The sequence below is a fragment of the Rhinopithecus bieti genome, unplaced genomic scaffold, assembly GCF_001698545.2.
Source record: "Rhinopithecus bieti isolate Rb0 unplaced genomic scaffold, ASM169854v2 scaffold_15146, whole genome shotgun sequence".
In the NCBI taxonomy this organism is placed as follows: Eukaryota; Metazoa; Chordata; class Mammalia; order Primates; family Cercopithecidae; genus Rhinopithecus; species Rhinopithecus bieti.
The window spans coordinates 694,434-705,344 of record NW_016808195.1 but is presented as its reverse complement, the minus strand read 5'-3'; the positions used below and the strand labels follow the sequence as shown (position 1 = coordinate 705,344).

Genomic DNA, 10,911 nt, shown 5'->3' with positions numbered 1-10,911 from the left:
AAAAAAAAAAAAAAAAAAAGAAACCCTGTAATGTAAGAAGCTTATTCAGCTCTTGAGAGGGGAGGCCTGGCTTCTTTTATGCAGTGTCCTGATTACAGAGAAGGTGGAGAATGTGTGCTGATTCTCACAATAATTAGAAATGGACTCGGTCTTTATGATAAAATCCAAAGAAAAATACAGAGGATGGTGGGAATCTGAATTTTATAACAATAATGACTACAATAATAGTAGTTACTGTGTACGGAGAGCTTATAGGTGGCAAGCACTGTAATAACTCCTAACATGCACCTCTCATTCGTACCAAAAACAATTCTATGTGGGAGATGCAATAAACTGTCCCCATTTTACAGATGTTGAAATTGACACTTACATGAGAGAAGTAATTTGCTCAAAGTCATGGAGCTATCTCCGTTCAACCCATGAGCTCCTGCTCTCCCATCTGCTGCTGTTTTAACTTGGTGAGGTGGGCCACTAGGAAGCCAAGGACAGTAGTTTCCCCCTTATCCACAGTTTCGCCATCCGTGCTTTCAGTTACCTGAGGTCAACTGCAGTCCAAAAATATTACATACAATAAGATGTTTTGAGAGAGCGAGCGAGACCATGTTCGGATAGCTTTTATTTCAGTATATTGTTACAATCGTCCTATTTTATTCTTCTTCTTCTTAATCTCATACTGTGCCTAATTTATAAATTGAGCTTTATTGTAGATATGTATGCATAGGAAAAAACATAGTGTATATAGGGTTAGGTACTATCTATGGTTTTAGGCATCCACTGGGGTCTTGCAACATATCCCCAAGAAAAAGGGCCTCCTGTACCAAAAGGCAATTTAAGAAAGTGTAGCAGATTCCACAGGGGACTGGAAAGTGCAGGGAATAAGCGTTTGACTGTGAATACTAGTTTTCAGATAACTCATTTTCCCAGCCAAATCCAGGAGAAACTGTAATAATTTAGAATTGAAAAGTCATCCTTCTGCCATCTCCAGGCCTCGTGAAAGTAAGTTCTGGGCCTCCAAGAAGGTGGAGGGAGAAGAGATGCCTCACTCACAAATCCTTCCATGATCTGTGGACGAGCAATGCCAAGAACAAAAGTGAGAGGACAGAGCAAAGAGTGAGTTTTCAAAGGATGGAAAATATAAGTAGGGATGAAAAGATAGAACTAAGCCAGACAATAAAAGGGCACAACAGCCCTTGCTTCCCTCACCACTCTGCTCCCATATTTCTGACTAGGATGAGGTGGTTTTGTGCACAGTGAGACCCCAAAGGTGGCTATGGGTGGGTAGCCAGGCCAGGGCAGCTCGGGTTCCAGCCCGAGGAGCAGACTGCATTCTTTGCCCCTGTCTCACTGTGGTCTGGTCTATCTATCCAGACTGAGCTAAATTCTCCACTAGGGGCTCTCTGCGCCTCCCGTTCGACAGACAGCCGCATCTTCTCGTGCGTTGTCAGATGCATCCCCGAGACACCGTGGTGAAGGTGAAGGCTGGAGTCAATGGATTTGGACACGTTGGTCACCTGGTCACCAGGGCCACTTTTAACTGTGGTAAAGTGGATATTGTTGCCGTTACTGACCCTTCATTGACCTCATCTACATGGTTTACATCTTCTAGTATGATTCCACCCGTGGCAAATTCCATGGCACTGTCAAGACTGAGAAAGGGAAGCTTCTTATCAATGGAAATCCCATCACCATCTTCCAGGAGCAAGATCCCTCCAAGATCAAATAGGGTGATGCTGGTGCTGAATATGTTGTGAAGTCCACAAGCATCTTTTACCATGGAGAAGGCTGGGGCTGACTTGCAGGGAGGACCTAAAAGGGTCATCATCTCTGCCCCCTCTGCTGACGCCCCCATGTTTGTGATGGGCATGAACCACAAGAAGTATGACAACAAACTCAATATTGTCAACTATACCTCCTGTACCACCAACTGCTTAGTGCCGCTGGCCAAGGTCATCCATGACAACTTTGGTATTGTGGAAAGATTCATGACCACAGTCCACGCCATCACTGCCACCCAGAAGATTGTGGATGGCCTCTCCGGGAAACTGTGGTGTGACAGCTGCGGGGCTCTCCAGAACATCATCCCTGCCTCTGCTGACACTGCCAAGGCTGTGGGCAGGGGTCATCTCTAAGCTGAACAAGAAGCTCACTGACATGCCCTTCTGTGTCCCCATCACCAATGTATCAGTCATGGGCCTCACCTGCCGTCTAGAAAAACTTGCCAAATAGGATGACATCAAGAAGGTGGTGAAGTGAGCATCAAGGGCACCTGGGTCGTCACTGAGCACCAGGTTGTCTCCTCCGACTTCAACAGAGACACCCACTCCTCCACCTTTGATGCTGGGGCTGGCATTGCCCTCATTGACCACTTTGTCAAGCTCATTTCCTGGTATGACAATGAATTTGACTATAGCAACAGGGTGGTGGACCTCATGGCCTACATGGCCTCCAAGGAGTAACAACTCTGGACTACCAGCCCCAGCGAAAGCATGAGAGGAGGAGAGGAGCCCTGACTGCTGGGGAGTCCCTGACACACTCAGTCCCCCACCACACTGAGACTCTTCCCTCCTCACAGTTTCCATGCAGACCCCCTGAATAGGGAGGGGTCTAGGGAGCCCCACCTTGTCATGTACCATCAATAAAGTCCCCTGTGCTCAGCCATAAAAAGAAAAAAGTCTCCCCTAGGGTCGCCCAAAAGGGCAGATCACTTAAGCTTGCTAATTCCTCTGTCCACCTCCTTCCTTGCAAGCTGGAACCAGGTGTTTCACCCCTAATCCTGAAATGTCACTGAACCTCAATGGATTATTACAAAAAACTGCCCTGATGGATCATTACTAAAAACTGCCCCATTCCTCCTAGGGAACACATGCTCTGGTCAAGGAGGGCTCACAGAAAGACCTGCCTGGCACAACAGCATTCAGAGCAGATGGACGGGCGAGGCCCTGGACCTCACTCTCTCTTCCCTGCTTGCCCTGATCCACTGCTTGTGACAGGACGGGAGTGGATAGGGTTGGTGGAGGTTTGGCTGATCTGGGACAAGGCTTTGCAAGCCATAAAGGAGCAGGATGCAAGGGGAGATAATGAAAAACGCCAGTGTGTGAAGAAGTGCATTTGGCAAGAGAATCCAACACTTACTCTTCTGAGGTTGCTGAAGTGCACAAATGGAGGCAGGCTGGTGCCGGCCGGTCCATCTGCTCTGAGATCTTGCTGATCTTAGTAGAGGACAGCATGACCTCAGGAGAGAGTCTTGACCTAGGTACCTCCCACTACATGGCAAATACACTGTTATAGTGCCTGGGTGTTTCATTCCAGTGTCTCCTGATCTGGTTCCTTATGCTTCAGGATTATTAAAAAGAACAATCTGGCAAAACCAGCATTTGAAGAATGAGTGTATTAGTCCTGCTTTTAGTTTTAGTTCTCATGTTGTTGATGCATCAATCCTCTGGCAAGCCCAGAAGTTCTTTTTTTTTTGAGACGGGGTCTCACTGTGTTGCCCAGGCTGGAGTGAAGTGGTGCGATCTCAGTTCACTCAGGCTAGAGTGAAGTGGTGCGATCTCAGTTCACTGCAAGCTCCGCCTTCCGGGTTCACGCCATTCTCCCTTGTCAGTCTCCCAAGTAGCTGGGACTACAGGCACCCACCACCACCCCCAGCTAATTTTTTGTATTTTTAGTAGAGACGGGGTTTCACCGTGTTAGCCAGGATGGTCTCGATCTCCTGACCTCATAATCCACCCGCCTCAGCCTCCCAAAGTGCTGGGATTACAGGCGTGAGCCACCGCATCCGGCCAAGCCCAGAAGTTCTTAATGGTGTTTGTGAGCCACTGAAAAATAAAAGGTTATTTGATGTGCATATGTACATTTTCTGCGTAGCTGTTTCATAGCTTCCCTCAGATTCCCAAAAGCACCCATGTACCAAAAAAAGGATATGAGCCATTGATTTAGAGAAAATCATTGTTTTGATCAGGAACTATGTTGCATGCATGCTCTAAAAGCGTGAATGAGCTATCAGAAGATTGGGCTTCATTTTTCCCTAATGAACAATACAAATTGAGTAGTACCCCATGTTGGTGATGATGTGAGTGAATGGGCATTCATTCATTGAGGGTGGGCGTATACATTGGAATATGCTTTCTGGAGGGTAATTGAGCAAGGTGATTCAAAAGCCTTATAGTTTTATGTATTTAGTTTCCCTGAAATTACAATTTTAAGAATTTGTCTTAGTGGGTAAGTGTGCTAGCTCTGCAGTCAGGCTGACTTGAATTAAATTTTAACATCACTACTTATTATCTACATCACTGTGGGCAAGTTACTTAACCTCTCTCTAGGACTCAGTTCCCTCATCTATAAAATGGAGATGATATTTATCCATAGGATTCTTAGAAGGGTTAAATGAGATAATACACGCAAAACACTTAGTATAGTATCTGGGACAAAATAAATACGCAATAACTGCTATTATTATTTAGATACAAGGATTTTATTGGCACATTATTTATCATAAGTAAAAATTGGAAACAACCCCAAATATTCAACATAAGTGACTGGCTTAATGACACATACAATTCAACCAGGAAAAGTTAACTAAGTGAATATGATTAGAAACGTGTTCATATATGTCAAAAGACAACAGATTACAAAACAGTACCTTTGATATCATGCCATAGAAAAATGGCTGAATAAATATGTTTTCAACATTTCAGTGGTTATGTTTAAGGGGTGGGTTTTTATTATCTTTTTTCTAATTCTTTTAAATTTTCTACAATGAAAACACGTGTATAACTTCTTGTAGTAAACATAACTAACCCAATAAAAGTTACTTTTTGAAAACATGATGACTGATCTCTGTTGAAAAATGCTTTGTGGCTTTGAGTCATCATATCTGTGAAGGTTCCTTTCTTCATGTTGAAATGAGAGTTATATTTTCTTTCCTTGTTGAGACACCAGGAAACTCAAATGAAAGGGTGAGCATAAAGTGCTTTGTGAAGGGTGGTGCATGGCATGTGTGAAAAGGCCCAACTTCTTAACCTGTGGAGCTTTCACAAAATAATCTGTGTTGTAATGCAGGAGAACTCTGGAAGCCCTGTTGTCCAGACTTAGAGAACATGCCTCCAGCCCTGGGTCAAAGCCCTGTTATGATTAACTCCAGGGAAGTGGTATGGATTGAGAATGAAGGTACAGAGACTTTCAGCCATGAAAACTGGTCTGTGGTCAGGATCGCAAGTTTAATCTCTGTGAAACCGATGGGCCAGTGTGGCCGTGCTTACTAATTAGACAGCAGCAATGTAATTGATCAATTCCCTTCATGATGCAAAGCCAAAGAATCCAGGGACAGCTTGAGCTTGGAAGAGCTTGCAGAAAGCCAGAGAATGTGAATCCCTCTCCCAGAGATGTTAGCATGGTTAATTCTAAATTGCTGTGCTAATTGCTGGCTCCTTTCTCAATAACGGATAATATGGTGTTGCAACGTAGCTCCCGTGTCCCTCACGTGGCCAGACTCTAGGCTGGAGAGATTTAAATTGTGCTCATTCATTTCTTTCCTGGATTTACAGCAAGGATTCAATGTCATTAAGCTTGAAGAGTCTTTGCTTTCTGGAAAGAAGCAAAGTCATAGCCAGGTCCCCCATTTCATTTATGAATAGCTTTAGCGTTAATTTGAAAGCCAGTGTATTGACAAAAAGAATGTAAAAGGGAAACCATTAAAAGAAATTAGGCTTACTGCAACAACCCAGTATTGAGGCCAACACTTCAATCTATTTCCTGCAGATCAAATGAAAAAAAGTGCTATAGAGGCTGCACTGGTTGAGTGAAATAAGCATGGGATTTGGTGGCAGACAGAGCTAGTTGCAATCTCAGCTCTGCCACTTATGAGCCCTGAGAGCTTGGGTCAATTATTTTACCTTTCTGAACCATGGTTTTCTTTTCTTTTCTTTTTCTTTCTTTCTTTTTTTTTTTTTAGATGGAGTCTCACTCTGTTGCCCAGGTTGGAGTGCGGTGGTGCGATCTCGGCTCATTGCAACCTCTGCCTCCTGGGTTCAAGCAATTCTCCCTGCCTCAGCCTCTGGAGTAGCTGGGATTACAGGCATCCACACCACGCCTGGCTAAGTTTTCTATTATTTAGTAGAGATAGGGTTTCGCATGTTGACCAGGCTGGTCTTGAACTCCTGACCTCAGGTGATCTGCCCACCTTGGCCTCCCAAAGTGTTGGGATTACAGGCATGAGCCACCACACCCAGCCAACCATGGTTTTCTCATTTGTACAATGGAGAGAATTATGCCATCCTCAAAGGGCTGTGAAGATTAAATAAGATAACATACTGAAACACCTAGCTCAGTGCTAGGGACATCATAAGTGCTCAGTAAATATTAGTTCTCCACCAGTGTCTTGCCTTCTGAACAAAGCCCTGAAATCATGTCTTTGTTCGATGATACAAACTCACGTGTCTTAATGCTACACTCTGTGCCACTGGATTTTCAGATGATCCTAGACAAGGTAACCTGCAGGCTTTCCAGAATCTATGCCATGTTTATGTGTGAGCTCTGATTCTTAAGAGAGGGCACAATAGAATCTGAGCATATTCAATATTATACTATAATTTTAATTGTTTTCATAACATACATCACAGAATACAAAATTCAAATCATCTTGGCTGGTGGTATCAGAAATCTCTGATTGCAGAGGGCATGCAACTTTAGGTTTAGAAAAAGAGGTCATGAGATAAGCAAGACTGAGAATATGGATTTACAGAATGTCATTCTGCAAAACATGTGTCACACACATACTTGGAATGCCAGAGATGGGCTGGAAGGAGAAATGGGAAGGCTTTGCAGTTACTGATAATCTTTTCTTTCTTATTTTGGGTGCTGCTTACCGGGATGTGTTCATTTTGTGAGTATTGACACGGCCATCCCTTCTGATTGGTGCTCTTTTCTGTTTGCATGTCATACTTCAATAAAAAGTTTATTTAAAGAGAAATAAGTGTCACACAGTTTGTATGCATTCAGCATGAGGTGAGATAAATTCTGGAGAAGCCTCATGTCAATTTACCAGGGAACTCCCTGTAAATTCTGGATCAGGCTTTTTCCTGGATGGTCTAGATTTTCATAGGTAAGAACAGAATGCAATCCAAAGTTACCATCATCTCTTCTGGACCAGGGCCGCAGCCTCACAACTGGCCTCCCTGTCTCTACCCTTAAGCCTCTACAATCCATTCTCCACTTACCCGATGAAGTCTTTAAAAACAGAAATTGGATTACATTATTTCCCTTTCCAAAACCCTCCTGTGATTTTCAATAGCATTTAGAGAAAATGCTGAACTTTCTATCATGACCTACAAGGCCTCACAGGATATCCATGCTTCCTTCCTGTCTGACATCATCTGCCACCTCTCTCCTCCTCCCTCTGTGCAGTCCAGCACTCTGGCTGCCATTTTCCATGTCACCCATGTCAAAAGCATTCCTATCTCAGGGACTTTGCATTTACTGTCCTTGCTGCCTGGAATGCTTTCCCATCAGATTCCTGCAGGGCTGTCTCCTTCTAGTCACTCAAGTTTCAGCCCATGATCTCAAAGAGCAGCTTTCTCTCTTTTTTCTTCCCTTAGTTTTATTTATTTATTTATTTTTAGACAGAGTCTTGCTCTGTTGCCCAGGCTAGAGTGTAATGGCGCAATCTGGGCTCACTGCAACCTCCACCTCCCGGGTTGAAGCAATTCTCCCACCTCAGCCTTCTGAGTAGCTGGGGATACAGGCATGCGCCACCACGCCTGGCTAATTTTTGTATTTTTAGTAGAGGCGTTGGCCAGACTGCTCTTGAACTCCTGACCTCGAGTGATTGTCTTGGCCTCCCCAAGTGCAGGGATTACAGGCGTGAGCCACCGCACCCGGCCCTCTTTTTTCTTATAATCAATTATTTTCTTTTTCGATCAGCTTCCTCAGGTTGAGCTCATGCTTTTTTTTTGATCATCACCGCCTGCTCCTCTGTAGCACACCACTTCATCTTATTTCCTCTATAGTATCTGCAGTTACCTGATATCACATGTTTATTTAAATGTATGATTTGTCCATACCCACCCCTCAGGACTGTAACCTTCATGGAGGCAGAGGCTTTGCCTGTTTTTTTCACTCTTGTATCTGCAGTGCCTTGAAGAGTACCCGAGACGGAGAAGGTACTTAATAGATATCTGGCTGTGTGATCTTTACAGGCCTCTCACTCTCTGAATTTCAATTTCCATATCTGTAAATTTAGGCTAAAACAAGCTTCTCCCCCCACCCCACCTCCCCCAGGGTTGTTGTAAAGATTGAAGGAGGTAACATATATGAAGCACTTAGCACAGTGCCTGGCACATGGTACAAATGGTGGCTGTGTTCCCTGGGTGCTAACTGTAAGGCATTTTTAATTTTTTACGCCCACCAGAATTCTCTCTCATTCATTCATCATGAGCAAGCAATCATCTTTTATTAGGGGCCCTTTGACAAGATGGTAACACAGCCTGTCGAGAGACCAGGTTTCACAGCATCATTCTGATGTTTCTTTGGCTAAGTGTTAGCCTTTCTCTGTGTGATGTACAATAATTAACTGATTAACAGAGACCTTGTGCTACTTCAGATCATTCTTTAAAAGGCACTGCGGATGGAATTTGTATCTAGAATAATGAGTAGCCTGCAGGACACTGCACCACGGTCAGACAGGTAATAAACGAAAGCACAGGAGCACGACACTCCAGCCAGGAGCCAGTGGCCATCGAGAAAGCTCTCCGCTGTGACAAATGGGGCCATTTGTTCCTGGGGCATCCTGAGTAAATTGGTATCTTTAGAAGAGTTTTGTTAAAAAACAAAAAAACTCTGCCTGAAATGTTCAGAAGGAAACAGGGCCTGCCACTTTAAGAATCTGAGTTCGTAAAGGTGAAAGTGGCCTCTGTAAGATATGATGCAAATAAATGCGGAAATCTTGGGTAAGGTACCTTATTGAATGGTAAAGAGATATTGGTTTTAAAGGAGGAGAGAACCAAGAAGAATAAAACTGGGGAGTGAGAATGTGTATGTGTGTGTGTGTGTGTGTGTGTGTGTGTGTGTGTGTGTGAGAGAGAGAGAGAGAGAGAGCCAATTGTGGTAGTCAGTCAGTCACCCAGGTAACAATATACTGATTGGAAGGAAATCATCACAAAATTTTAGTTACAAAATGAGAAAATGTTCCATTGTGTTCCTTTAAAATTTTATCTTTTCTTCCTATGATCTGAGGAAGAAAAGATTGGGAAAAAATCAAATGAAAAGCAAATCTCTTTCTCTCCCCAACCCCTGAAAAAAAAATCCCCTAAGTAGGTCACACACAGTATCCTCAATCATCTCAGTGGAGGCTCAGCCTACAGCAAGCATAAAAGAATTTCGAGGCGTTACCTAGATAGATCTGGTTAGGGAGAGATGCTGACGGGTGACACAGGGTAGAAGTCATTAGACTAACGATCTTTAATCAGGTTGGAGTTGGGGAGTTAGGGACATTCATGTCTGGGGTTCTTTCATCGGGGTCTTAAACTAGAGGAACTGGCCTCTTGGGTTTATTTACAGCCCTAGAGAGTTCAGAGCTAAGCAAAGTTTAAGAGGGAAGTTTGTTTCTTTGGGAGAATATAAGAGCTCAATTTACAAACAGAAAAAGTACCTCATTATAGTTAGGTAGTTTATATCATTGAAACTTGTTCTGCATTATGTTTCTCTTTATCCTCCACTGAGATGATCTAATTTATTTATTTATTTATTTATTTATTTATTTATTTATTTATTTTTTGAGACAGAGTCTTGCTTTGTCACCCAGGCTAGAGTGCAGTGGCGCGATCTCACCTCACTGCAAACTCCGCCTCTAGAGTTCAAGTGATTCTCCTGCCTCAGCCTCCTGAGTAGCTCAGATTACAAGTGCATGCCACCAAGCCTGGCTAATTTTTGCATTTTTAGTAGAGATGGGGTTTCATCATGTTGGCCAGGCTGGTCTTGAACTCCTGACCTTAGGTGATTCGCCCACCTTGACGTCCCAAAGACGATCTAATTTATGTTTTGATTTTAATAAAGAAAGCATTACAAATTATTAATTACATATGTAATAAATGAATACTTTTAAAAATTAAGAACAATTTTTTTGACTACCATCCCTAATTTTATGTCCCTCCTTTATGGGGAACTGTTTTCATCTTTTTGGTGTATTACCTTCCAGTTTTTTTTCTATGTATTTCCATATATATACTTATAGAAAATAGAATATTTGGGATTTAAAAAATGTAACATTTCATACTATATGCAATGCTCTGTAACTTGTTTCTCTCCCTAACAATTTGTCTTTTTTACGTGTTTGTAGAGGCGGGGGGTCACTGTGTTGCCCAGGCTTGTCTGGAACTCCTGGGCTCAAGTGATCTTCCTGCCTTAGCCTCCCAGAGTGGTGGGATTACAAGTGTGGCCAGTCAACAATTTATCTTAAAGATCTTTTAAAATTAGTATCCAGATCAAATTCATTCCTTCTAAATGCTGTATCACAGTCCACTGTATGAATGTGTGAGAGTTTATTTCCTTACCTGCTTATGGATAGACATGTAGGTTGTTTCCCAATTAGAACAGTTTTTTTTTTTTTTTTTTTTTTTTACAAAAGCCATTTTGAGCTATATAATTCCCATACCATACATGTATCTTTTTTAAGTGTACAATTTAGCGGTTTTTAGTAACTCACAAAGTTGTACACCAACCCCACTATCTAATTACAGAACATTTTCATCACCCCCTAAAGAAACCCAGTACCTGGCCAGGCACAGTGGCTCAAGCCTGTAATCCCAGTACTTTGGGAGGCTGAGGCGGGCTGATCACGAAGTCAGGAGATCGAGACCATCCTGGCTAACATGGTGAAACCCCGTCTCTACTAAAAATACAAAAAATTAGCCGGGC

General features: G+C 43.0%; 1 protein-coding gene and 1 pseudogene across 3 annotated transcripts in view; one reads left to right on the top strand and one right to left on the bottom strand.

Moving 5' to 3' along the window:
* ADRA1B (adrenoceptor alpha 1B) overlaps nt 1-10,911 on the bottom strand; it is a 96,592-nt gene that overhangs the window by 59,413 nt on the left and 26,268 nt on the right. The gene's annotated exons all lie outside the window — the stretch shown is intronic.
* Nucleotides 1,574-2,635, top strand: LOC108537945 (glyceraldehyde-3-phosphate dehydrogenase pseudogene; annotated as a pseudogene).